The sequence below is a fragment of the Megascapheus bottae genome, chromosome 10 (assembly GCF_031878675.1).
Source record: "Megascapheus bottae isolate mThoBot1 chromosome 10, mThoBot2.hap1, whole genome shotgun sequence".
Taxonomy (NCBI): Eukaryota; Metazoa; Chordata; class Mammalia; order Rodentia; family Geomyidae; genus Megascapheus; species Megascapheus bottae.
This window is the reverse complement of record NC_143518.1, coordinates 17,391,463-17,418,474: the sequence shown is the minus strand read 5'-3', so window position 1 is coordinate 17,418,474 and position 27,012 is coordinate 17,391,463. Positions and strand designations below refer to the sequence as shown.

The 27,012-nt window shown below is 37.9% G+C and overlaps 1 pseudogene; it reads left to right on the top strand.

The window, feature by feature from the left end:
• Positions 1 to 27,012, top strand: LOC150057638 (ribosome biogenesis protein BRX1 homolog; annotated as a pseudogene).

Genomic DNA, 27,012 nt, shown 5'->3' with positions numbered 1-27,012 from the left:
ATGAGTTGTAACATCAGGTGCCTACTGGTCCAGGCTCCTGGATCTGTCACTGCCCTCTACTGGATCAGCGTAGGTGACTTAGGTAACACAGTGGGGCTTTGGATGAATGATTTGTGAGCCCTACAGAATCAGCTCTGAAGAAGTGGAGATCAGGAAAAAGTTATTCCTCACTTCACCTGCATGCAATTAGCTAGTAACAATGGTTTGCTTGGACTCACGCTTGAGTGACAACTAATCACATCTGTAACATCAGCCAGATGTGGGTTCTGCCTGATTTTTTTGCACACTTGCAAAAAAAAAATTGCATTGGGGGATTGAAAGCAGATATATTTAGATCAGAGACATGAGAAAACCAAATGGTTTCATAAAGCTGAAAAAGACAAGGCTGATCTAATGGAGCCAGTTGAAAGTCATTTACAAATGTTCCTTGTTCCTTTACCATTAGTCTTTGATGTGCAGAACAGGTTGGGCTGAGAAAGTAAGGATCAGAGGCACTCCTTCAGTCCACCGAGTATGATGCTTTTACATCCTAGCATTACTCCTCATGTCACTGTTCTGTAAATTTTTATCTTCTCATTGTTCCTTCTGCGTATTTTTAAACAAGAAACTCTCTATATTATTCATTTATAGAGGACTTTTTTAGGGTAGTAAAATGATGGTGTGAATGTCATGGCAATCCTTGTCTTAACACATTGGCACAAACTTGTGAAACAGACACTAAGGATGAAGACTACATTTTAGTAGGCTCTAGACTTTGGGGGAGTAATGATGTGTTGCTATAGGCTTATAATTTGTAATAGATGTCTGGCTCTGGTGGGGGTTGCTAATGGGAAGTTGTAGAGGAGGGCTGAAACTGTACAGAAATCTCTACTTCCTACTTAGTTTTGCTAAGAACCCAAATCTGCTTTGAAAATCAATGCTTGCTTTGATTTTTTGGTTCCTTTTAAATCGTTATACTATATATGGATTTTGCTGTGATATCTGATGCTACTTTTTGTTTAAGAAAAATGATCAACTTTTTCCCTTCCCCATAAATGTCTGCAACTAATTGACTTTCTCATCTTTGGAACTTTCCCAGTAGAAATCTATTTTCCTTTGGTTGTGTTAAAGTAGAGTCAGCATCAGTCACCTGTCTTCAGATGATACAGGTACACGATCAATTATAAAATGTATCTAGTTCTGCAGATGTATTTTTGCTAACAAACTTTACACCCGAGGCTTGTACTGAAGATACACAGTGCCATTTTTTCATAAAATTTTTATTGTAGTTAATAGAAGGGTTACATTATATTCACCAGATAGAAGGTGCATTACTTCATAAATATTGATAACTTTTCTCATGTTTTTCCCCATTTCCCTCCCCCACCACCTCCCCTCATCTTATTTTCCCTCCTTCCCTATCTTATTTCAAATAAACATATATACAATATATCAGATAATGAGGTAAAATGTTGGAGACCATTGCTTTCAGCCTCCTGAGGAAGTAAGATTAGAAGATGGCACCTGGCAGCTCGCCAATGAGTCAGTACTTGCTGACCAGGAAGTTTCTTTGCATTTGTTGATTTGTTTCTTCCGTGCTTGTGGATAGAGTGGATTGCTAGATTTCTTCCAGGTTTGTTTGCTGCTTTGCAGATGACCTTTACTGTGATTGGCTTCTTAAGGTTATAAATAGTGTGGGGTTTCCGGGGAAGGGGAGAAGGGAGAAAAGATGGAGAAGGGAGAAGAGAGAGGAGAGAGAAATAAAAGACCTCTGCTTGCAGCGATTTGAGTCTGTGATCATTCCCAGTATGCCTCCGAAGTGACGTGTTGTTGCGGCGGGCAGCGACAGTAAAATACTATAACAATATGAGATAACCGAGGGAAGCAAAAGAGATGAGAGATAACATAGTACATTAGGGACAACAATCACTCATTATATGGCTTTTGTTTCTATATTCTGGAGGTCCTTACATTTAGCATAATACTATATGGCTTTGTGTATCTAGGTTTTGCTCTATTGTAAATCTCTGTTTGGAGAGTCCAAGGTTTCTACTGATTTTGACAAATGAGGGAAACCATTGAGCCTATATTCCTTTGAGTCTGGCTTACTTCACTTAATATGATTTTTTCTAAGTCTTTCCATCTCCTTACAAATGGGACAATGCCATTCTTTCTGACAGCAGAATAGAATTCCATTGTGTATAAATACCACATCTTGTTGATTCAGTCATCTACTGAGGGGCCTCTGGGTTGGTTCCATATCTTCGCTATGATAAATAGTGACACTGTGCCATTTTTATTTAATGCCCTGAAAATTTACAGCTGAGACTTTCAAAATCTGAAAATACCTCCAATCATCTATCACATATGACATTTAAGCAGATAACTATCTGTGTGCTGCAATGAGTTATTCTGACTCTATTCTAATTTATGCATTTGTACATCATATTAACAAATACAGAAATTTAAAGCCCTATACATAAACTCCATGTTATCTAAACACTCTTAAGAAAGAAATGGTCCTCTTTGGAAAGTATCCTAATGGATTTAGGCAAATAAGTTGTCCTGCTGGTTACTTAAAACTTAGCTGTTTACCAGATAACCAATATCTATGTACACACATTTTCTGAGGCTTGATGTGACACATGAATGAAGGGCCAGTGAGTAATGTATGAGTGACAGGCAGACTGATGGTGTATGAACTGACCATTTATGTTTCCATGGCCCTCTTCCTGTTGGTCAGGAATTGTGGCAAGGGTGTTTGGAAATCTGGTTACTTGGGTTGCTGCACAAGTCAGTTTTCCTTGAGCACTGAGCTTTGTTTTTTTCTCTGTATCCTGAAACAGCCATAGGAAATGTACACTAAGTGAAAAATATTCCTTATAATATGTGGGAAGCGATTGGATAAAATCAGATAATCTTAAAATCTTAAAATCTCTTAGGTTTATAATTCATTATTTTTAGATTGCTGTTATATTTTTGAAACCTCATTTTCTTTGGAACAAATTTTAGAAACTAATTTATATTATTTGAGCATGGTGGTATAAGAATCACAGTCTGCTTTCTTCTTTTGTAGCATCAAGGATAGAATTTCAGGTCTTTGATGTGCCAGGCAAGAGCTCTGCTTTCTGCTCCAGCACAGACATGTATGAAACTTGCAGCATTGCAGAAAAGGAGATTAAAATATTACCAACTTTGTTCTATATTTCTTCATACTGATACCTTTTGAAAGGTTATGCATACTATATAATATGCACTTATATATATTTTATACATCCATGTTATGCATAAATACAAATGCTTTTGCATGTATAAATTATATGTATATTTTGAATTATTTTATACATGTTGTATATATAAAGGAATATCATCAATTTGTAGGAATGTAATATAAAATGTATGAGTATTATAATATATGATAGTTGATAAAGTGATCAAATAATGAAGATCCTGCCATCAATTTGCTGTTTGACCAGGGTGGTCAGGGAATAGATTTGTTGCATCCCATTAGCCAAGAACTTAAGGGAGTGTCTCCTAACATGGGGCTTCCAGTTTTAAGACTAAGACAAGTCGTTCACTTTAGCTCTAGGAAGTAGCTGTGGACCGGATTGGGGGAGGCTGGGGAGGAGGCGTTGTGGGAGAATGATTTCCTGGTGCTCTGAGCCAAGCAAATATTGCAAAAATATAGTTAAATATATTGTAAAATATCTGGTCAAGGAAGGAGGCAGAACAGAGTAACAATTAAGTTACTGGCCAGTTCATAGTTTTAGTCAAGGAATCAGTCTGTGTATGGAGTTTAAATGACATTAACACAAGTTAGATCCACTGTAGATAGGTAGATAATGAAGAGTAATTCTTCCAGGAGATTTGGAAGAGCTGGTTGCTGTGAAGTTCTCCTCATTTGGTTCCCTTTGCTGCTGAAGTTCTGAGTTCTAACAGAATTAGCAGAAAAGCAAAATTGATGCTTTTTCTCCCAAAGGAGCAAGTTTTCATTGCATGAAAGATAAAGTAAACTTTCAAATAATGAGATCTAGTCTCTTACTTTTATGTTTAGCATACTGCATTTTATCTGATGAGTCCACAAGAGAATAGTATGCTATTATATGACACGGTTCCCTAAAAATCACCTTCCTGAGGATGAAGGTGTTGTAAGGGTAATGGCAGTTCTCCCATTTTACTGTAACCCTTCTCTATCATGAGACAGAGTCAAAGTGCTTTTCGATCTAAGCGGGTAGGTTTCTTATTCAACCCTCAAAATTTATGCTTACCTCTCTCCATCTATCAACAGGATAGATGCTGCCTTGAACTCATAGCATTTTTACATAACTTATTCCAAACTTACAAAGAGGGCATTTTCCTATAAAGAAGACGTAGGAAGGTAGGAAAGCATGCTAAATCCAGGAGTTGATCCATAAAAATGCATGCCAAGACATTCAGAATGATGGATGGACAAGGCCACGAGTTGGCTTTGTGTCCTGAGTAAAATACATTCTCCTGTGTCAGTGTTTATAAGATGGAGTTAATGACAGAAGAGACCAACAGTGCCTCTTTGTGCCAAGACAGGAGGGCATTTTTTCCACTTGTGGACCTTTATAAGTGGGATCCTTTGTACTGTAATAAACAATCTACCCAACAATAACTCAGTAGTAAATTTATGGTTGTCCTGCACGTAACATTGCTCAAATAAAGACCATGATTCAACAAAATTTCTATCTTAGAGTTTAAAGAACAAAATAACTTATGAAGACAGTATTTTAAAATGAAAACTAGGAGAGAAATGAAATGAGATGGTTGTGTTGGGAAGGTCTTTAGTAATCTGCAACAATCCAAGCACAGGTGTTAGAATGTGTAGCTTTTTCTGTCCCTCAGTTAATTCTCCGTAACGATGTTTCCCACACAAGCTTTTGAAGTATTGAAAGCATTGAGTTTGATGTGATCCTGGCTGACATGTAGCTCACAGAATGTGCTTTGCTATGTGGCCCATTATGTCCAGAACTCTCTGGATGGAATTGCTGCTTTGAATGCTGTGCATCCCAACACGATTTCCAGCTGAGTAGAGGCATATGGCCTATCCTGGGAATGGATCAAGGTATGGGTGCAGTAGTGTCCAAGCTCTTCTTATAACTGTGATTCTGTCTGAATGCATGGCTGGATGGAAGGGTCCCAGCATTCTGTGTCGGTTAAATACTAGGGCAAGAATTGAAGTGGGAAGAAGAAAACCTAAGCTCTTTATGAAGTCTCTGGGACCATGGAGAAATGAGTACATTTTTGACTAGGCCTTAGATAAATCTTTTTAAATTTTATTTTAACCTCTTTCTCCTCAAAATGTATCAGCTTGGCACTTGGGAACCTTTCATTTCAATTGCTTAATGTCACATGCTGAGCAATGTGGCCTCAGTTTTTTTCTTGTTTTATTTATTTTTTATGTCTGTAGTCTGTAATGTAAGCAGTGCATCTTCTTGTTGCAGGCTTTAAAAAAAGCCCTGATATTTGGGAGATATTTTTATTCTATACAGTTCCAGGAAATAGAGATCTTTTGAATTTTATGAGCTATAAGACATATTTTTTTGCTATGGAAAAATTTCAGTGAGTATTTTAAGTTGCTACTGTCATATACATTATGCCTACATTTTTTAGACATAATCTAATGAGGACTTTTTACCAAATTTCTGACCTTTTATTGATAACCTTGCAATGAATCTGTTTTCTATTAGCTTCTATATATAAATCAATGAAACTGAAATGTCACTTTCCATTTAAGCAATATTTTTCAATTCTTTAGCATTTCAAACTAGTCTTACTTTTTTAAAAAGTGTCTTGAGTTAGAAATTTATTTTGGATCTTAAATACCAAGTGTTTAGCATTTGCCCTTTAGAAACTATGGGGACTTAACTCTTCTACTTGAAAATGATCAGTGTTTACTACTTTACAACTGTTCTCATAATTTATTACCCGTTCTGCTGCCAGCTTGTGCTATAAATTTAAATATTTACTACCTGACTATGCATAAAAATGTTTTGAAGTGTTTTAGCAACCAAACAATGCTTTGCTTGTGGTTATGTTGTCACAGAAACCATTTCCTTATCCAGTGCTGGAAACAACAGCCATGTTGTTTTCAATGCCATAGAAGCAAAGTTTGTTCAGAACATGGAGAAGAAAGTTTTTAGGGAAATAGCCAAAAGCCAGATGAAAGCTACAAAAATGCACTATATAAAAAGCTCTGACTATCAATAGATACAATATTTTATAGTTTAGAACTGAAACTGAAGAAGGTTAATATGTTGACAAGTGGCAGAATAAGGATGGGAGGAGTCTGCCCTTGTTGACATTAAGTTCAAGCTCCCACTATGTTCTGAAAATACACTTTCTGCATTTTCAAGGGACTGTTTAATTAAACAAGAGGATGGCCTCATCTTTGCCATTGTACAAACACAGGGGATGGAATTTTAAACAGAATGAATTGTTACATTTACCTTGGTGATGTAATCAGTGGGAGGTTTGACTATACTGTTCATGAACCAGTTCTAGATATTTTGAGGGATGAAAGAAAGTGGGTTTATTTTCTGGGTTTTTGTGCAGTTGATCCTACATTTTACTTTAAATGGAAAGAGTAGATTATGATTTATGATGATGCTGAAGCTCCTTCTGGAGGGAAAAAAAGAACTTACATATTAATAATGATGGAGTCTGTGTTTATAAATTACTTCTTAGCCTCATCTCAAGGTGTATGAATTAAGAACAAGACTTAGAAGAGGGAACAATCGTGTTGATTTGACCCTGTAGCTTTTCATTTCAAGGCTTTGATTTTCCCTGAGACAGTAAGTATGAAAGATGAGGAGAACATTCAACTGTAAAGCAAATGGTTCTTCAGAGAAAAGGAATCTATTCTAAAGCCAACAACCCATGAAAAAGGAATAAATAATCTGAAGTGTTAGAAATAGATATGAGTCCACAAGGAAGAGGCCATTCTGAAAAGATTTTAATGTTTAGAAGACGGAAGATGGTTTCATCTTTGACTTAGCATTCTATCTCAATATTTTATAAGCTATTATTTATATAATCCAGATGTTCTGGGGCCAAAAGTGACTCCTTCTTCAGGATAAGGGAGCAGAGTATGCCCATCTCCAACTGGGTAGTTCAAAAAAGGCCACAAGGTCACAAGGCAGATCGTGGCTATGCTAAGAACTGTCTTCTATAGTCTGTACTCTGTCTCTGTCTCTCTGTCTCTCTGTCTCTCTGTCCCTCTCTCTCTCTCTCTCTCTCTCTCTCTCTCTCTCTCTCTCTCTCTCTCTCTCTCTCTCTCTCTCCCTCTCTCACCCCTTTTTGCTAGTCCTGGTGCTTGAATTCAGGGCCCGGGTACTAGCCTTGTACTTTCTCAGGCTAGAGCTCTACCACTTGAGCTATAGCACAACTTCTGGCTTTTTCTGTGCATGTGGTACCGAGGAATTGAATCCAGGTATTTGTGCATGCTAGGCAAACACTCTACCACTAGGTCATATTCTCAGTGCACCCCTTAGTCTGTAGTCTCTCATATTTTCAATTTTCTTTTCTGGCTCATCTCTTTGTATATCGAAGCTAGAATCATAGATCATATACATGGAAATACACCAAGCACCAACTTGGTCAATGGTAGACCACCTATGCAATGGAAGTCCTGTAGAATTATATCACCCGTGATAGTAATAGTCATTTAGACCCACCAAGCACACTCTGTGATGTTCACACTAGAACACAGCTCTACAATAAGCTTTTGCCTGACTGTAGCTACAGGACTTTTGATTTTACATTCTGTAATCATTTAATGTTCCAACTTTCTGGTTGGCTTCACATAGTTAGCTATTTTATGATTACCCCTGTTACTTATTTTCCTATTTGCAATTTTGTGAATCCCCCAAAATACATGAAATGTTATCACTGAGAGGCTCTCCCAATGTTGTGTACTCTATTAACCCGGTTATTGGAAAATCTTGCAAATGTCTACTCCTTCCTTTCACCAAATATTCTATCTAAAGTGTTTTTCTTTTTTTAAATCAGCTTCGGCAAGAATGATTTTACAGAACACCCTGAGTTTAGGAAGAGAAGAGAAAAATCAAATCTTAGCTGATGTGCTCTAGGAGACTTTCTCTTGTTACTTATGTGGTCCTTCTCTAGATAGTTATTTCTGGTTTCCAGTTGAACATCTCTGACATTTATTAAGGTAATAAATGCAATGTTGTTATTTGAATTCATTCAACTACACCATAAATTATCAGGATGTGTATTGCTATTTTGTAGAAGAAGAAAATGGAGGTATTGGACCAGTTCATATACCTATTATAAATCAAAATCCGTAAAAGGGAGGGGGAAGATTGATAGGAGATGAACAAGTGTTCAAAATAAAGCTTCTCGGGTTTAAGTTTTCATTCTTTCTGGCTTGATTCCCTCCCATTGAATCTCTAATTGTTCTGACATTCAGAATGTCAGACATCAAAATAAGCTTTGTCTCATGAACCTTGACCACCAGTGATTTGGTCTGCATGACTGATTTCTCATACACAGCTGGCACTGGTGACACATCTTGCCGATGCCACCACAAGTGAAAAACAGGTGAAGTCCAAAGTCTGTGAGTAGAATCATGAAGTATATACTTAGGTTACTTTCTAGAAGCATTAAATTAGAAAAAAATGTCTGTGTGTTTGTTTTATAATTAGCTAGTTATTCCTTCATCAAAAATGTGTTGTCGGTGACATGAAACTTATTTTCCTTGTTATCGGGAGTAAAGTAGGGTGGAAAAAGAAAAACCAACAGAAACGTTTTTACTCCTCTCCCTTTTACTGTTTCTTTCTCTCTTGCTGTTTCTGTATTTCTGTTGCCTCCATTTAAGCTGCTAAGATGAGTTGCTCTGCTTAGCACATGGACTAGAACTTTTAATGTCATGAGCAAAAGCAGGTTTGTTTTCCCTCCTGTTAGTTATTTACCCAGGTATTTATCACAGAATCAAAGAAGCAAATTCAGTCTCTAGTGACTTCATGTACCCATGATAATGGGTAGTCCTTAAGAAAATACCACATTGAAACCTTGTGTTCATGGAAGGCCTAGATCCAAATCTTACTAAGACCTACTGACGCAAGATAACATAGATTTTTTTCCTTAGTAGATCATGCCAGAGTTAGATGGTAAAAAAAATGACCTATAGGACCAACTCCAGATATAGTAAGAAAAAATAAAAAGGTTAATGCACCCTCAAACGGTATAATAAGTAGAGAGAACATTCAAATTAAGCAGGAACTAATTATATTTCTAAACTTATTCAGTATTCTCTACCAACTTCTTTCTGATTATGTGGGAGTTGCTAATCTGTTTTTCAGATTTTCTACAAGTCTCCTGAGGTCGTGTTCTGTGCAGTTATCTACACTCACACAGAAGATGATATTCAAGACAGCTCCTTCCACATGGGGGTAAAAAATATCCTCCAAGTTCCCCTGAATCCCAAGACCCTGGTGTAGACCAGTTTTCCCAACTGTCTGAGTTTGGAAATCTCCCAAAGTGCCATTTGACCTTGGTCTGAAAAATCTCATCTCGAGTGTTCTACATGCAAACTCATGTTCCCAGAAGATCATCTCTTCTAAAGCAGTCAAGATCAGAACAGTCCTTTACCCAGTAAATACTGAATAAATATTGAGCACCTCCCTCAGAACTTGTCTGTGTACTGAATGGAGGAAATAAGAGATGATGATGTCATGTACCTAACTCACTAATTACTTTAACTAGACATAACAACCAGAGGAAATGTTGATTCACAGAAGACTTGAGGAAGCAGTTTATGATAGGAAAAAAGCAAAGGGCTGGAGAGAACTATGCTCGACATCTGTGAACAGGTTTCTGAGAGCCATGCTAGAAATACAGAAGCAAAATCTTGGAACAGTTGAGCCTAGGATTATGCAACCCTCATCCTCAATACTCTGCAGGAAATTTAGCTAATGGCTAGGACATTTAGCCATAACTTGGAAATCTTCTCTCCCCTCGAAAACTTAAAACAATTATAAATTTAGTGCTTTCTGGGTAAAAACAAATTCGATGCTTATTAAATATCCACTTAAATGGAGAATCATTTAAAAACTAGAAAGAATTCCTTCCTTATATAGCTACAGTCTTGCTATACTCTCCATCCAAGCCTGACTTCTTTCTGCCAAATAATCTAAGGACAGAGCAGAGGATGGGAAGAATAATGAAGGGACTGGCAAAAAAAAAAAAAAAGAGAAAGAGAGCCAGGAGTTTAGCCTAGTGGTAGAGTGCTTGCCTAGCATGCACAAAGACCCAGGTTCCATTCCCCAGTTCCACATACATAGGGAAAAAAAGCCAGAAAGGGTGCTGGCTCAAGTGGTAGAGCTCTAGCTTTGAGAACGCCTAAGGACAGCGCCAAGGCTCTAGGTTCAAGCTCCAGGACTGGCAAAAAAAATTTTTAAAGAAAAAGAAAAGAGAGACAAGATAGGCATTCCAACTCCTCCAGCAGAGACATGATGGAAACAATTTATGGCTCTTGCAGAGGCATGATGAAAGCAATTAATGGTTTTCCCAGCTTCAGCCCCACATCACAGAAGACAACATTCAAATGTTGCACGGGACAGAAATGTGGCCTTGCAAAGCTCCCCGGAGGAGTTCCAAATCTTTTATCAACCAAAAGTTGGCTGTATACCCTGGCCGCTTAACTTTTGTCTCTGGGCAGGTGATGCCTCTAATACTTTTTATGCTAGGGGTGATGTTTTTGGTACTTCAGGCTTCTACTTGAAATAATAGACTCATCCAAAGCCAGCTAATCCAAGATGCCTTCCTATTGTAATGGAAGAACAGTGAGCTATGGAGAACGCTAAGCCTGTAACTTGCTACACTTGTAATCATTGACTGTAAAATGAAAATAAAGGGCTAAATTAACCTCATTTGCAGTCCTGCATTCTTTGCTCTTGGATCACCTCCCCCCTTCTCCTGCCAATACAAATATGTGTCTGGAACTCAGTGAGTTGTATTTTTGTGCATGCCAGTAGACTTGTCAGCTATGTCACAACAGTTTTTAAGGAAGGATGACAGGTAGAAAAGATCTCTGGGTGGTAGGTATGATCGGTACCATTTGGCTAAGCACTGTGGTGCACATGCATGCAAACTCACCAATTCATAGAGGAGAAAGCAGGTTCTGAGTGGCTGAGAAATTTGCCTAACTATTGTAACAGGTGAGCAGGAACAGAAGAAGGGGAAGAGAAGGTACACGGTAAGAGATAATGTACTTAGTTATAAACTCTGAGAGATTGAAAAGGTGAAAGGAGTGAAGAAAAAAGAGGTTCAATGACTTCATCACCATACACCTGCAGTTGAGTTATACGTTCTTTGAATTTTTTAAATCAGTTGTTACATTCCCTAAATGAGATAGTCTCAGTTCAGTGAGAAAAGAGTTGGATAAAGTCTTTGTGCTGAACAAATACCTAGGAGTTGAATCCATGCAGGGAAAAGATACTCTCTTCTCCTGGGCTCCAGAAAATGATCCAGCATGGAGGAAGCTATTTTGGGGTCCAGTTTTTCCCTTTCTTATGCTTTGCAGGCATGGGTCATATACATTTCAAAAAACACACAACCATATCCTCCTTGGCTTGGCAGTGTTCAATACTTCTCACTGGCAACAAGCTGTAGCCTGGGTTGTGTCATTTTACAGGATGTAGTTAGAAAAATACAACTACTCTTGCAGCACTTGGCTACAGATACAGTAGATGTGGAAGCAAAGTACCTGAAAAATAGTAATAGGATTTTATTCTGATTTTCTTCTCTTCTGAAACACTCACAGTACTTTACATAACTGCATTTTCTAAACATTTGGGTTAAGATCTATCCTCACAAAGTAATCTTTAGCCATTGAGCAGAATTTGGTGCTATTAAATAAAATTTATAGGGGCCCTGGGTCTGGACTCATTATAAACTTTATAGAGAGCAACAGATCAAACCAATATCGAGTCGTTCATGTGAAATGAAAGAAATTAAGTTGGGAGTCTGTTCCTAGAACGAACGCTTGAGTTTCAGTTACAGCAGCTGAGATTTAGTCAGTTATAGGTGGCCAACTGCCTCAAACAAAGAAAACCAAAATACAATCCATACTTTGCTATAGTTTTCTGTCCACAAATACTATCTGACGATGTTATATGTTCTCAGAGCCTGTTCCTCTTCTGAAGGCAACTCAGTTCTAAAATCATGAAAAAGAAATTCAGGTGAGATGTTCAAACTAAGTTCATTTGTCATTTGTTTTTTTTTTGACAGTGTCACATCTGTGATTTTTTTAAAAGAAAAAATGAACAGTGATTTTTTTAAATGATTTCAGAAGTCAGGTAATTATGCAACAAGGAGATGGGATTTTTGCTTATTTGTGGTATTTCACAAGTCCGTAGGCTATGGATATTAACAGCATCTTCTCTCTCTGGTAATCTAAACCTTGTGGAAAGCTCAAGGAAGCTGGGCATATATTTAGAGAAAGTCTGGGAATTGTGCTTTCTATTTCTAGGACAATCTTTGTCATCTGAGGACACAATTGTGAGAAGAGACTAGTGAGTGTTCTTATAGTCTTCCCCCTTGAATTTAATGGCACCATTTCATTTTTCTTTGGTAAATGGGAAGGAAAATTTTAGAAATAGATTTTCTAATAATGAACAGGTTGAATAGTGTGGTTTTTCAAGATGATGCTTACATCACCAGAAAGATACTGCCAGCCCGTCTTCCTCAAAACTGCCAGCAAAACTGGGTACCACTTGCATGAATAAAGGTTATGTAGAGGGCAAACTCAAAATTCTGATGGAGAATTGTAAGAAGCCTGACAAAAGTTGTGTAACTCAAGACACTCTAACTAAAGTTAATCCTTTATATATTACACCATGTAAATATACCTGTCCCTTAGTTGTTGTAGTTCCTTTATGGAAGCATTTGAAATAGACTGTATTTGGTTTCCAGGTCCCTAAAGGCTTTTCCTACTGAATTATGAGTGTAACTTGAAACCTGACTGGAATGTCTATGCCAGCTCCCTGAGAAGATTAGTTCTTTGAAATAATAAAACTCTCTCAACTGAAAGAAGGTGTAGAACTCAGCTTATGGAAAGAACACTTCAGATAAAAGAAAAAAAAAGGGGGCATACTGCCTGCTACCTCTAGGCTTTTGCCTTTCATTTCCTATGGTTTCCTACGTGCAATGTAATCTGGTTTCTGAAACTTTGGGGGATTATTTTGGGAAACCACTTTATTCAAAGCCCTATCCAATAAATCTTTACTAAGAATTCAGCCACTGGCATATAATGGTGATAACAATGAGACAGATTGATGGGCAGCAGGTGTCTGGCTTCAGAGGGCTTGCAATAATAAAAAAAAACAAATACAAAAGAGGTTTAAACTTATGATAAAGAGCATGGTGTCATAGGAACACTCAGCAGAAAAACATAACCTGTGGAGGAAGGGATGGAGCAAAAGAAGTATCCCAGAGGAAGTAGTATCTGAAAATGAAGGCCCAGGGGGAGGAAGACAGCCCAGGGGAAGCTGGAGCCATCTTCTGGGCAGAGAAAATGGCCTACAGGAGAGAACAACTGACAAGTTGCCCTTCCTGGAAAAGGAGTAACAGGAAGTGGACTTGCAGGGGGAGACTGTCTGCCTGCTTCTTGTAAAGATCTGAGAGACCTGCTAATGAGACTGGACTTCCTTCTAAGAAGGTTATGTCATTAGATTTTTAAAAATTCAGATTTCATTTTTACAAGAATTGCATTAGCTGTAGCATAGAGATACTATCTAGGGAGAAAGGGACCCTTGGCTGCTAGAGGCTAGATAATGACTGGGTCTGGCCTAATGAAACAGTGTAGGCGATCAGAGGTGAGTAGGAAGTTACAGGACTTTGGATCTAGTGCCAGGTTCTGTGTGGACATGAGGCAGGATAAACTAGGGGAAAGGAGGCATGGTAAACAGCTGCCATAAACTGAAGCAACAACAAACATAAGCTTAATGCAAATGTAGGAGATATTCATCCATTTACTTCACTTAAGACTAAGGAAAGTCATTTTAGAGAAATATGACATAGGATAAATTAAGGAAAATGAGTCCTGATTAAGGGAATGCAGAAGGGCCAACTTTGCCTCTAATAGAAACAACAGGATACATTCCTAACCTCAAGAATTAGCTTTTTTGTTAATTTTTTTTTGCCATTCCTGGGGCTTAAACAGTACGCTGGCCTTCAGCCTCTTTGTGTTCAAGGCTAACGCTCTACCACATGAGCCATAGCACCACTTCCCACCTTTTCTGACTAGTTCATTGGATATCAGAATCTCACTGACTTTCCTGCCCAGGCTAGCTGTAAACCATGTTCCTCAGATGTCAGCCTCCTGAGCAGCTATGATTACAGATTGGTGAATTAGCATCCATTTGGTAGAGGGACGCATGCCTTCCTGAGAGAAATGCCCCCAAATTAAAGAATAAATAAGAGACAGGAGTTTAGCAAGTAAAACAACACCCTCCTAGAGTGATTAAGAGCAAAGATAAATACCTATGTTTGTATAACTTTAAGTCAGACTCTCCTACTTTTATCATATAAATACCCCTAGTGCCATAAAACTCTGTCTTTCCTCCATACTCTATTACAGTGTGTTACTGCCTTCTGCTTGTTTGTCTACTTGTCTTTGTCTGCTTGCTTACTTACTCAATAAAGCTCTGACAAGTTTTCTTACTATTATGACTTGTCCCAGATTTCTTATTCTGTGTTTAAAGTCAAGGATCCTAAGAGGAGAGCCTCTACTTTTAGAGGGAAACTTCACAAACCCTCACCTGTATCTGGTGACAGAGGTAGAACATATTATATGCTTATTTATTCAAGAGTTTAGATCTTCAGGAATAAATGTGGGGCAAGTGAATGTACAGATTTCTAGAGCTAAAACCTGTAACTCTAACCTTGTATTTTAATGTTTTATTCCTGGAAAGAATCCACAGAACAATTTATTCACTTCTTTCTATCTTTTTTAAATTTAAATTTAATTGTCAAGATGATATACAGAGGGAATTACAGTAACATATATAGGGTAGTGAGTACATTTCTTGTCAAACACTGTTCCCCATGCTCATTTTTCTCCCACTTTTCCTCCCCCTTGATTAAATTTTATATACTAGGAAGGATACATAATATCTAATCAAAACCACTGCAGGGCCCCAGAGAAACAACAATGAGCAGATGGAATTTGTTTTTGCCTTTATCAACCTCTAGTTGGGAAAGCAGAGAGTAAACAAACAAATAAATAAGTATGCAATTATAAATATGAAAAGTGCCATGAAAAAAGTAAAAATGGGCAATAAATATAGCTAAAAGAAAAAGAACTAGTCACCCACTAAAGAACTGAGAGTGGTTATAGAAGAAAGCTTCTGTCTTTTTGATGGTTAATTGGAGACAAGAGTCTCATCTACTTTCTTTCCTGGGTTGGCTTCAAACTGTAATTCTTAAGAGCTCAGTCTCTCAAATAGTAGGATTAAAAGTGAGAGCCACTGGTACCCAGTGGAAATCTTGATTTTTTTATGCTGGTCCTGGGCTTGAGCTCAGGGCCTGAGCATTGTTCTTGGACTTTCTCAAGGCTAGAGCTCTACCACTTGAGCCTCAGCACCACTTCCAGCTTTTCTCTATGTATGTGGTACCGAGGAATTGAACCAGGGTCTTCGTGCATGCTAGGGAAGCACTTTTACCTCTAGACCAAACTCCTGGCCTGGAAATCTTGATTTTTTTAAGCAAAGAAATTAAAAGATTTACATTTCCACAATATTCTGCTTGTTAGGTACAGTAGGTAGAGAATGAATTGTGGAGGGAGAAAGTGAAAGAAGACAGACTTTTGTAGTTGTTCAGGAAAAATAAGTGTCTTCAGTGATAATAATGAATGTAAATGTTTCTTCTTCTTCTTCTTCTTCTTCTTCTTCTTCTTCTTCTTCTTCTTCTTCTTCTTTTCTTCTTCTTCTTCTTCTTCTTCTTCTTCTTCTTCTTCTTCTTCTTCTCTTCTTCTTCTTCTTCTTCTTCTTCTTCTTCTTCTTCTTCTTCTTCTTCTTCCTCCTCCTCCTCCTCCTCCTCCTCCTCCTCCTCCTCCTCCTCCTCCTCCTCCTCCTCTTCCTCCTCCTCCTCCTCCTCCTCCTCTTCCTCCTCCTCCTCCTCCTCCTCTTCCTCTTCCTCCTCCTCCTCCTCCTTTTCTTTTTGCTCAAGGCTAGAGCTCTACCACTTGAGCCACAGTGCCACTTCCAGCTTCTTCTGAGTTTATGGTACCAGGGAATCAAACCCAGGGCTTTGTGCATGCTAGTTGAGCATTCTACCACTAGGCTACACTCCCGGCCCCAACATTTACATTATTACAAGTGATTCTTTTTTCCTTGATTATTTGGCAAGTTTTGCACAAAAATCACCCAGTTTGTATTATCTGACTGGTAGCTTTTCATTTTATTAAAATCAACATATAGAAACATATTAGACAGAATCATCCCATTACCGCATTCTACAATTAGCCTTTTTACCAGTCTTGCTTTGTCATAAATAGAACCCTCTAGTCATTCCTCTATTGATCTCTCAGTTTTTGACACATTTCAAAGTGATTGCTCACATCAATTCACTTCATTCATGATGATTAAGAATCAGCTATGAGATTAACAAGGAAATAACAAATTCATGAGTCCTTATATTTTTGTTAGACACATATGAAACGCACAATTGTGGACATACCATTTAGTGAGCTTGGCAAATGCACACACAGTGTGTACACTCCAGACTTTCTTTCTCCTTTACTTTGGGACTCTAATAATCCTTGAATTTTTAGTATTACTCCAGAGGTTCCAAAGGCTTCATTGATGCTTTTCAACATTGTCTTTATCTTGTTCAGATTAATCTATTCTCTGGTCAAGTTCACTTTCTTTTACCATCTTTACTCTGCTGCATAGAAACTTCTCTAACTTTTAACTTTTTCCAGTGTTATATTTTACAGTTCTGGAATTTCATTTGGTTTGTATTATAGAACATGCATCTGTTATTTTTTGTGCATTCTTAGTCATAGTGTATTCTGTAATATTTTGTTCCAAGTTATAATAGTTATAATAGTTGCTTTAAAATCATGGATGGCTAATTTCAACATCTGGATCTGTAACCTTTACTTTTGTCTTGAACATGGTTCTGTTCTATTTTAGTGCATATGAATTTGAATATGATTTTGACTTGTATTGAGTATGTTTTGTATTGTGTGGATTCCATTAAATTCCCTGGAGGACTCGATTTTTTTCAAATTGACTTGAAAATAATTTATAGAAATATTAAGCAGGAAATGAACATGGTTAAAATTATACTAATTTCTGAAGAGGGCAGACATTAAAATATCAGTTATTTATTATTTATTTATGCTGGAATTTGCATTCAGGTTCTGTACCTGCCATTCTACTGTTTGCTTTGGGGGATTTTCTTTTCTTTTTAAATTTCAGTGTTATTGTAAAGGTGATGTACAGGAGTTAGTTACATTTCTTTTGGAACAGTGTTACCCCTCCCTCAATTTCTCTCACTTTTCTCCTTCCCGTGCAATTGGCTGATTTCATAGAGCTCCTTTGTTGCCCTGGATGGCCTGGACCAAAATCATTCATTTATGTTTCTCACGTAACTGAGATGAAAGGTAAAGCATGACACATCCATTTATTAGTTGAAACTGAGTTTTGACAATTTTTTGCAAAATTTGGCCTTGAAACATATTTCTTGTATCTCAGCCTCCTGAGTCGTGGCAAGAGCCACCACCCATGGCTCCAGTTCTCTTTTTAGGTTAACCTTTCCTCGGGTGTTTGGACTCTGCTCCATGTTTGTCTGGTTCAGGAATTGGTCAATTATTTGGGCAGAACCCAAATACTGACTTTGGATTTGGCTTTTGTGTCTATTTCCTAGGATTTTTCTCTTCTTATTCCAGCTATTGTGATTGCTCTGAATTCTATTGTGTTTCCTCTTGCTGTTAAGCCTGAATTTGCTAGTTGAGTTTTGACCATATAACAAGAGACAGACTGGCAGAATTGCCAGCAGTCCAAAGGTTAACAAATGGGAAACAACTCTGCTAGTTTTCTTGTGTCAAATCCCCTCTAGTGTTTGGCTACTCCACAGGAACTTAAGAAAATAGTATAAAATTATTTAGTTCATGATTTAGCATTAATTTTGGAAGGAGCATTGGCCCAAGAAAGCTCCCTTGCCCCCACCTAGAAACTTCACTTTCCTTTTGGTTGTTAGGTAGGTGCTCTACCATTCACACCAAACTTCAGTCTGTTCTTGCCTCCCTTGTTTTCAAGGTCAGACCAGCTTTCAGTCATTTTGCTTTCGCCATAGCAAGGATAAAGGACCATGCCACTGTGCCTAGCCATTGAATATGATGGTGCCCTTGCAAGAACTTTTCTGCTGGGCATGACTTCAAACCATGATCACCTGGTCCTAGCCTCCTAAGCTGCTAAGATTATAGACTTGAGCCACAAAGCCCAGTACCTCAGCTTCCATTGTAAGCAGTTTACACATGTTGATTCGTGAATTTTCAACCTGTCAAGACTATGGCACAGGCTGTCGTATAAATAAAAAAATTGAGACATAGGATAATTGAGAACCTTGTACAGACTATTAAATAGAGGAGTTCCAGCACTTCTTAGAATGGGATGCTTGTACGAACACAGAAATAAGTAGAGAACGACCTGAAAACTATCAGAGAGTTAGGACCTCTGTAAGATTTGGAGAAATTAAGTATGAGAGAGAGCATGGAAAGGGAAGCTCTAAGCATGTTCTAGGTTTTTCTTTCAATCAATATTGACCATTAATCATACCTAAGTGAGTACATGTGATATTTTGTCTTTCTGGGTCCGACTTACTTTTCTTAACAATCTGTCCTCTGGTTCCATTTATATTGCTGATCTCAAAACAGAGAGCAGAATTGTGGTGACGTGGGGAAGGTTACTGAGGAAGGTGTGGTGGGAGGCCTGGGATGCATAGGAGGAACCATCTCTAGTGGTCTGTGGATATGGTTGACAGCAATCAATTTATGTATTTCAGAATAGTCAGTACAGGGGATGTTGACTGTTATCAACACAAGGAAGTAATAAATGTTTCAAGAGACTGATTTGCCAGTTATCCTAACTCAATCACTACAAAAATGATACATTGAGGGGCTAGGAGCATGGCATAGTGGTAGAGTGCTTGCCTAGCATGCCCTGGGTTCGATTCCTCAGTATCACATACACAGAAAAAGCTGGAAGTGGTGCTGTGGCTCAAGTGGCAGAGCTCTAGCCTTGAGAAAGTTCAAGGACGATGACTAAGGCCCGAGTTTAAGCCCCAGGACTGGCCAAAAAAAAAAATGATACATTGATTGAAATATCACACCTCAGTAAGTAGCTATGAAAAAAACGTGTGAAAAATAGCTCATTTAGAATGAAACTCACCAAATCCCATTTGAAAAGGTGAGAAGGAGGAAAAGAAAAGGAAATATGGCAGAGAAGGTGAATTTGCTCAAAGTACTTTGATGAATGCATGGAAATATCACAACAAAACCTGCCTATAATACAAATGTAGGTTAACTCAAAAAGCAAAAGACAAACCCAATTCATTGGATTGTTTTGAAGTATCAGTGACTGGAGGTTGCTCTTTAGACTATGAACCGTGTTAAGGATATTTTTAGAAATGTGTGTTTTCTAACTGTTATAATTTGTGAGTCATTGTGTGTATTCTTACATAGTAAATTCCTGTTGGTCAAGGTCCTCATTGGGTTTGGCTTCTTTTATGTGCTATTGCACAACAGCTGATGTTCGATGAGTGCTTTTTCTAAATGATTTATTTTGGAGCTTTAATTACCTGTTTTCATCCCCTGGACTTCAATTTTCCCATTTTGAAAACAGATGGGAAGTGATGAAGAAAGATGGTGGTGGGCAGAATGTTGCTGAGTGGAAGGGAGTTTGAAGGAGAAAGGAGATTAAAAATGCAATATAATACTTCAACATATTGGTTTTAGGGGTGCAGCTCAATCTAAAGTTCTTGCCTAGCGAGCACAGCACCCAAACTGAGTTCAATCCTCAGCATTAATACAAATGTATATATTGTTTTCTGTCTGTATTGTAAAAGTTATGCCCATGTAGCTATGATTTTTTATTCAGTTCCTTTGTTTTAGCTATTAATGTGTGAAAGCATTTTAATAAAGTGTTGAAATGGATATGTTTGTTAAAACTTTACAAGAATGAATACAACTAAAGAAAACACAATAATCATGTAACATATATTAATATTTGATTTTTTTCTCTAGTGTGGAGCACCTTGGATCATTTACAGGGAATAAATATTAAAACCAAGTTAGCTTTTCAGTTTGTTTCTTTTTGTGCTTGTCCTGGAGTCTAGGCATTGTCCCAGAGCTTCTTTTTTGTTGTTGGTGATGGTGGTCATACGACTTGAACTCAGTGCCTGTGTGTGGTTCCTGTTTTATTTATTTATTTTGTTCAAAGCTAGCATCCTACCACGTTGAATCACAGTGCCACTTCCAGTTTTCTGGTGGTTAATTGAAAAGAGTCTCACTAGGATTTTTCTGCTTGGACTGGCTTTAAACTATGATCCTCAGATCTTAAGCTTTCTGAGTAGTTAGAATTACAGGCTCCTGAGCTTGTTTTACCCAGAGCTATCCTTCTATCTCTTGAGCCATAGCTTCCCTTCTGGCTCGTGTGGTACTTAATTGGAAATAAAAGTGCCATGGACTTTCTTGCCTGGGCTGGCTTTGAACCACAAATCTCAGATCTCAGCCTCCTAACTAACTAGGATTATAGGCGTGATTGGTGCTCAGCTTTATGGTGACCAAGCGATTTGAGACTAAGTCCATTAAAAACACATGCTCCACTTGCTACTATTCCTATCTGAAGGGAAAAAAAAAATCAGCCTGGATTTAGATGACTTTGGAGTTTTCTGCGTACAAGTTTCCCATTTTGTGTAAGCCAGCCTATCCTCCAGCAGAGTCTACCTCCACCTCTGCTTCGCTAATAATAACAGCTCTACTTCCTGAGCTTTTCCATGACAGGCTTCTTTGGGCTCTGCCATTAAATAATTTTGCCAGTCAAATCCTGAGTCCTTCCTTTTACAGTATTCTGCTCTTTGTCCCTAGAATGTTAAGTCCTAGCTCAGTATTCGTTTTGGAGTACAGATTTCCTGCCTGGATCTATAGGACACGTGCCAATTGCTCTACCAATTGCTGTAGCTTTGCTTCACCGATCTACAAAAACGTGTGCCCTCTATTGCAGTCTAACCTCTGCTGAGTCACTTACACACTGGCACACGCCTTGTTTTCTAGAATTCTTTGTCATCACCCTTTTGTGATTAAGAGGTGGCAATTATGCTTATCTGGTTGCTAAGAAAGTCTTAGGAATCTCTATTCTTTTGTCTAAAATAAAATCCTGTTTTATGATATTTTTCTAATGGTTTTCTTTTACTGTAAAGGCCATCTGAAGGTGAAGCCATTACAGAACTTCTTGGCCTGTTTATTTCTCCTTATCTAGTACAGCCTTGCTTTCAAGGTCTTGCTGGTCTTGCATCCTAGCCACCTAGAAGCTGCCTTTCTCACTCTAGCCTTGGAGACTTACCCTTCTTTGTGCTCTGATAACAAATAAGATCTCCAAGAAAATATCCAGACTTAGTCTGTCTTGCCTAGGTCTGAGTTTTGTCTTCCAAATTAGATTATCAGCTTTGTTCTTTCACTCATTTTATTTAAAATACAGGTTTTGAAGTGGGAGTACTCAAGCTACTTGCTTCTCTGTCCTATATCCAGTGTATCCTTAAGTCCTATTATTAGTCTTATTTTTTACATATTATTCTTATTTTTGTTTTTACATCCAGAGGAGCTAGCTATCAGAACAGAGAGAGTGAGTGGAGCTGGCCAGGTGATGTATCTATCTTACGAGTTCAGGAGAGCTAGGAAGACTAGCCAGCCCACTGTGATGCTGTACTTTTATTTTATTTTTTATTATTATTTTCTTTTTTTGCCAGTCCTGGGCTTGAGCTCAGGGCCTGAGCACTGTCCTTGGACTTTCTCAAGGCTAGAGCTCTACCACTTGAGCCTCAGCACCACTTCCGGCTTTTTTCTATGTATGTGGTGCCGAAGAATCGAACCCGGGTCTTCATGCATGCTAGGCAAGCACTTTAACCACTAGGCCAAACTCCCAGCCTGATGCTGTACTTTTAATAGTGCACATTCAAGTTAGTTCTAAATATTCTGAAGTAAAGCAGGAAGCAGTAGTGAGCCTTGAACTCAGGGCTTGGCCACTTCCCCGAGCTTTCTTGCTTAAAGCTAGCATTCTACCACTTTGAGCCACAACATCACTTCCAGTTTTTCGGTGATTAACTGGAGAGAACAGTTTCTCAGACTTTCTTGCCAGGGATGGCTTCAAATTCTGATCCTCAGATCTCTGCCTCCTTAGAAGCTAGGATTGCAGGTGTGAACCACCTGAGCCAGGCCATCTTAAGCAACTTTTTTTTAAAGATTTTAAAAAATTAGCTGGGCATGGTGGCTCATGCCTGTAATCCTAGCTAGTCAGGAGGCTGAGACCTGAGAATTGTGGTTCAAAGCCAGCCTGGGCACTAAAGACCATGAAACTCTCATCTCCAATTAGCCATTAGAAAAGCGGAAGTGGTGTTGTGGCTCTAGGAATAAGGGCAGTAGCCTTGAGCTGAAGAGCTCAGGCACAGCACCCAGGCCCAGAGTGTATATATATATATATATATATATATATATATATATATATATATATATATATAATGATATACAATGGTCATCAAATATTTGGGACCATTAAAAATACTACTTTTGAGTACACAAGCTTCGGTATAATTAAAAAAGTTTTATTTCCATATGTATTTAATGCAGAATGACTTCTAACCAGCTCCTTTTCATCAATGACAATATGTAAATATTTTATTTCTTTTATTTCAGCTCCCATATGTCTCCAGAGTTAGTGAAATAAATAGTTAAGTGACACACAGAAAAAACATTGAACTTGCTTATGATTTTTACCAGAAAAAATACAATTTAATAAATTTCAGTCTACAGAAGAATTGAGGAAATTTATTTTTAAATTTTTTAAAATTTAATTTATTTTTTTATTTTGGGGGTATAGAGGTATTACAGTTACATTCTCCAGGTAATAGGTGCATTATTTCTCACACACTGATACCCCTTCTCAGGTTTTTGTCCCCATTTCCCTCTCCCAACTCCCTCCCAATCATATTGTTTTCATCTCTTCCCTTGAGGAAATTTCTGAGAATAATAAATGTTGTGGTATATTTTTACTATTTTAACTACCATATATTAGTAATAGAAGGTGGTTTCATTGTGATAACTGCATAGATGTACAGTGTGTACTTGGAACAAGTCTACCCTCTACTGTATTCCTTTAATTTGTTTTCTTTCTTTCCTTTTGAAACAGTTATCAGTGGATTTCAGTATGCTATCTTCATATATATGTATATATGTACATATTTATATAGACATATACTTACATATATGTGCATGTGTGCACACACATATATATATATATGCATTACCATTCTCTTTACCCTCAACCATAGTATCTACTCCTTTCTTCCTATCTATGTGTCCCACTCCAGACAGTCCCTTTTTAGGCTCATGTTCCATAATCTTCATCACCACCACCACCACTATCATCACCATCACCTTCATCATTGTCAGCATTATTAGTTTTGCTCATTCCACATGTGAGGGACAAAATGCAATAATTGGCTTTTCGAGCTTGTCTTCACTCCATCGACAAGTGATCTCCAATTCCATCCATTTTCTTGCAAGTGACATAATTTTATTCTTCACAGAAGGGTTTTTAAAACTTAGCTATGTCTTATATTAAATTGTATCTCTTCTGAGACACCTCCAGTGTCGCCCTGACTTTTGGAATGAACGGTACAGGAATGGGAAGCTTTTTCTCTGCCAAAATCAATCAATAGCACAGTGGGGAAATAAAAGAAGAGAGGGAAGGGAAGGAAGCCCCTTCAGGCTGTATTATCGAGCAAATCATCGTGGTGGCTAGCTGCAGTTTAACTGTGCTAAGAAACTCTGGATGGCAAGTTAGAATCTCACCTGATGTGCAAAGGCACTGTCTGAGAGCTGTTCTGGTGTCTAGAGAAAGTGTCCATGCCAAGAAATAGTTATACAAAATTGTTTGTTTCAAGTCACATCAATAACTTCCATCTGTTTCAACTCAAGGTGTCAATTTGTGAATGCAATGCATTTGGTAAGTGTCACTCATTCTACCAAAATGCCTCTGAAGTTGGACCATTTCCCAACTCCACCTAGCCCTTCACATTACCTGGTTCCATTTTTACATACATATATGGGGTGTTATGACTGTATTTGCCTTGTATTATTGGTTGAAATTCCTTAAAGCTGACTGTCTATGACACAGTACTGGAATGTCAGCACTCAGTAGTATGTAAGTATAATGTATATTAAATGTATCTATAGATGTGCATGTATGCATGTATGTCATATACATAATTGAAATGTTATTTTACTATTCAACTGGACTAATCTGTCTTAAACATTCATTTCCTAAACTCAATTTCTTTTTTTATTGTAGTTAATAGAGGGGTTACAGTTATATTTGCCAGATAGAAGGAGCATTACTTCACACACATTGATACCCCTTCTCATATTTCTGTCCCCATTTCCCCCCCTCCCCCTCCCCTCATCTTGTTTTCCCCCCTCAATTTCTTGTGATTATCTACAATAAGTGTTGTTTTGCCTGCCTTTTCAATTCTGATTTGCAGCATACTAACTGTGCTGAAATAGAATTCTGAGGGTTATTATTATGTAGTTAGTCATTGACTATTAAACCCTCAGCGATGGCACAAGCTTTGATTTTGTTGCTTGAATCAACACAAACAAAAGTTGCTGGTAGCCACAGAGGTCTGATAATTCAATGCTCGTCTGCAAAACAAGATACATTTTTATCAGGACTGCAAGGAAAGATGGAAATTATTACATGATAAGCAGACGATACTTATTTCTCAAAAAATGCAGGCTTGTTATAGATTGCTAAATTAGCACCCCAGGATATAATTTAAAACAATAAACTACACATTATTTATGTGTTTACTTCCTTGGGGGTAACAACATTGTTATGGGAAAGAAACTCAAATTTACACAAAATAAATAGTCACGAAAGAAAACTTTGATGAGTCTCAGAATTTAATTATTTATTTGTGAACATCTTGCTGCTTCCACCCAGGGTGAAATCAGGGGTTCCAAACACTGCTCCTCTAAAGTTACTCTTCTATTCTGTATGAAAATCCAGGTAAAGTTTTATTCCTTTGTTAATGATTGTTAATTGTCCTCAAATTTTATTGCTGGCTTATTTCTAGTCTGGAAAGAATCTTATCACTATTAATTTGCCCAGAGACTCTTCAGGGGCTTTTCCACACAACAGAAGCTCTCTTGCTTGCTTGCTTGCTTGCTTGCTTGCTTTGTTTTTGTCCATCATGGGGCTTGAACTTGGGGCCTGGGTATCGTCCCTGAGCAATTTTGCTCAAGCCTAGCACTCTACCACTTGAGCTACAGTGCCACTTCTGGCTTTCTGGTGGTCAATCAGAGTTTCAAGGACTTTTCTTGCCCTGGACGATCCTCAGATCTCAGCCTCCTGAGTAGCTAGGATTACAGGTGTGTAAGTGACCAGTGCCCCATTTTTCTTTTCTTTTTAAAGAAAAATAACTACATTATGTAGTCTTTCATTTTTTTTGCTACAGGACTTCTGGAACAATTTCCTTATTGGAGTAGTTGTTAAGAATATCTTGGCATGATGGCAGCCGCCTGGAGACTTGCTGCTCCAAGCGAAGAAGCCAAAGAGAGTTGGTCAAGATGCCTGGAGGCCATCTATGCAGCCAGGCAAGGCAGAAGAAGTAGAGGAAGATCATTGAAATTGTATCCCAGGCTTTGTTCGCAAGGGCAAGTGGAAAAATAAGGAACGGATTCTCCTCTTTTCTTCCAGAGGGCTAAATTTTAGAAGAAGACATTTCATGCAGGACCTGAGAATTTTGATGCCTCATTCTAAAGCAGATACTAAACTGGATTGTAAAGATAGAAATGAAAAACTTCAAGAAGTGTATGTATTTTGAAGCTAAGAAAATGCAAAATCTCTATATGCAGCTTTCGAATTCACTTCATGGGCTATCTGCCAAATTCCTTGTTCAGAGGATTCATACCCTAGCAGAACTGAAGATGACTGGCAACTGCTTGAAAGGTTCTAGGTCCCCTTTGTCTTTTGGCCTGCCTTGATGAATGGCCACCTTATGCTTTGTTAAAAGAACTGTTAAGAGGAAGAATTTCAAGGTTAGTAAGAGATGAGCTCTCTTAGGGGTGACTCAATGAGAAATGTTGTGGGCTGTCCATTTCACCAATAAAAATTTTTCTTTTATTTTTTATTGTAATGTGTAGAGGGGGTTACAGTTATATTTTATTTTCTTTTTTATAATAAAGGAACTCTTAATTCAGATATTTAGTACAACTTGGTATCATCCCTAAAGTCAACCCTTTGTGGACCATGTTTTACTTTCACCATTTTGGATAATAGGATATGGTTTTGGAGCTTTCAGATTATAGAAGATCCTGCTCTTGTAGAAATAGGACCTCGTTTGTCTTAAACCTCATAAAGATTTTCCAGGGAAGTTTTGGAGGACCAACATTATATGAAAATCCTCACTACCAGTCATCAAATATGCATTGACGTGTCATAAGATCCATCACAGCCGCAAAATACAAAGAGAAACAACAAGTGAAGGATGTTCAGAAACTGAAAAGGAATGAGCCAAAGACTTTTCTTTCACATGATCCTACAGAAGATGTTTTTGCTGTGCCGGCCGAGGGAAAACCAGTAGAAATACAATGGGTTAAACCAGAGTCCAAATAGATTTGAAAGCAAGAAAGAAAACAGTTTACAAAAGGCAAGGGAAAATTCAACAGAAAATGGATAGAGGGAATGCAAATTGAATCCATGGATG